Source organism: Phoenix dactylifera, chromosome 7 (genome assembly GCF_051530095.1).
Source record: "Phoenix dactylifera cultivar Ajwa chromosome 7, Ajwa_hap1_PhDact_Kaust_v1.1, whole genome shotgun sequence".
NCBI classification, from domain to species: domain Eukaryota; kingdom Viridiplantae; phylum Streptophyta; class Magnoliopsida; order Arecales; family Arecaceae; genus Phoenix; species Phoenix dactylifera.
The window spans coordinates 19,364,956-19,367,422 of record NC_143196.1 but is presented as its reverse complement, the minus strand read 5'-3'; the positions used below and the strand labels follow the sequence as shown (position 1 = coordinate 19,367,422).

The 2,467-nt window shown below is 40.9% G+C and overlaps 1 pseudogene; it reads left to right on the top strand.

Annotated features, from left to right (window-relative positions):
- The first annotated feature begins 2,369 nt into the window (after nucleotides 1–2,369).
- Nucleotides 2,370–2,467, top strand: LOC149753169 (small nucleolar RNA R71; annotated as a pseudogene).

Sequence of the window (2,467 nt, the reverse complement as noted above, 5' to 3'; positions counted from 1 at the left end):
CTAAGAAGGGTAGGGGAAAGTGATCCTTCCTAGTGACTAAATTCAATTTTCGGTAGTCAACACACATGCGCCAACTCGTCGGAACACGAGTTGGGACTAGTTCACCCTGCTCATTTTTGACTACCGTCAGACCCGCTTTCTTGGGAACAACTTGAGTAGGACCCACCCACTTGCTATCGAAAATCGAGAAAATAATACCCACATCGAGCAACTTGAGGACTTCTGCTTTAACCACATCTCTCATCGTAGGATTCAACCTGCGTTGCATTTGCCTTGTGGTTTTGGCATTGTCCTCCAAATATATCCGGTGCGTACAAATTAAAGGGCTAATCCCCTTCAAGTCGGCAATAGACCATCCTAAAGCTCCTTTATGATTCTTTAGAACACCAAGTAATTTTCTTTCTTGGGCATGATCAAGATTAGATGAGATGATTATAGGGAAAGTGTCCTCGGGTCCAAGAAAGGCATACTTGAGTTCCTTCGGTAAAGGTTTCAACTCGAGCTTAGGTGCTTGTTCATGGGATGGTACTATCTTTGCTTCTCGAGATGGCAACTGTTCAAATTCCTCTATTCTCGGTCTCCACCCATTGACCATCATGACATCCGAATTATCTAAAATAGGTGGGACCACATCATTAGAAGTACCTTTAGAACACCAATCTATTAAACCATTGTCGGCCGATTCAGTAAATGTTTCTTTTAGCAGATATTCTTCCGCAATGGTTTCAACCCATTCAACCTCTTTACTTTCTTCATGATCACTGGGTTGTTTGCCTATACTAAAGACGTTCAGTTCCAAGGTCATATTGCCAAAAGAAAGCTTCATGACACCATTCCTACAATTGATCAATGCATTAGAAGTTGCAAGGAATGGACGTCCTAAGATGACCGGAATCTGAGTTGGTGAATTGGAAGCCGGATGTGTGTCCAGTACGATAAAGTCAACAGAAAAATAGAACTTGTCCACTTGGACCAACACATCTTCGATAATCCCTCTAGGAACCTTCACTGACCTGTCAGCTAATTGTAAGGTGATAGTTGTTGGCTTCAACTCACCTAAACCGAGTTGCTCATATACCGTATATGGCAACAAATTCACACTCGCTCCTAAATCTAGCAATGCTCGCTCAATCCTAAAATTGCCAATGATGCACGAGATAGTTGGGCAACCTGGATCTTTATATTTAGGAAGAATGTTATGCTGTAAAATTGCACTCACATTTTCAGCCAGAAATGCCTTCTTCTTGACATTTAAACGACGCTTGACAGTGCACAAATCTTTTAAAAATTTTGCATAGGAAGGCACTTGTTTGATTGCATCAAGAAGAGGTACATTGATTTTTACTTGCCTAAAAAGCTCAAGAATTTCAGAGTTTAGTTCAAGCTTTTGCAAGGGCTTTAATCTTTGTGGAAATGGTGCAGAAAAAGGACATTCAATTTTTTCAGTAGATGTTGGTGCTTCAGTTTCTTCGTTATCCTTTTCTTTTGTCTCGGAAGGGTCAGAATCAGGTATGACTTGAGTTTGTTCTGGGACTGGTCGGTCAATAACCTTTCCACTTCGCAAAGTTATTATACTCTTCGCTTGTTCTTTATGCAAAGTTGAAGATGATGCATTGCTACCGCCATAGACTTGAGGATTAGATTGTGGTTGAGCTGGTAGCTTACCTTTCTCTTGAGCACTTAAAGCAGTGGTCAGCGTTGTCAGTTGATTTCTTAATTCATCATTGATTTTAGCTTGACCTTGCATGAAAGATTGCAAAGTTTCTTCGAGATTGGATTTTTGAGGGGGTGCGTGTGCATAATGAGGTTGCGGAGGTGGAGGAGTTGGGTTATATACTTGTTGAGGTTGGTCATTTCTCCACCTGAAATTTGAATGGTTCTTCCATCCAGGGTTGTAAGTATCCGAAAAAGGATTATTGAAAGATTTTTGATAGGTATTCATAACATTGGCCTGATCGTGCAAGACTTCCTTGAATGCGGGTATTGTGGGGCAATCAGTGGTGAGATGGCCAGGCATCTCACAAATCCTACAACACTCGCTGTTATGTTCTACGGTCTTGACGGGTTCAATCCTTCTAAGTTCAATTTCCTCTACCTTCCTAGTAAGTGCTGCCATTTTAGCCTGAATATCATCCTGAGTACTAAGGTTGTAAAGGCCCCCATATCCAATGCTAGTAGGCTTAGGTAAAGGTTTATTCACTCTATCCCCTGTATCCCATAATTGTGCAGTCTCTGCGAGAGAATCTAAATAGTCCCATGCCTCATCGGGTTGCTTTTCCAAAAATAGACCATTGCACATAGTCTCTATAAATTGTTTTAATTGTGGAGACAACCCTTCGTAAAAGAAACTAATGGTTCTCCATGTTTCAAACCCATGATGAGGACAAGAGAGAAGCAAATCTTTAAATCTCTCCCAGCATTCATAAAATGTTTCATGGTCTTTTTGTTGGAAATTACTAATGTGCCT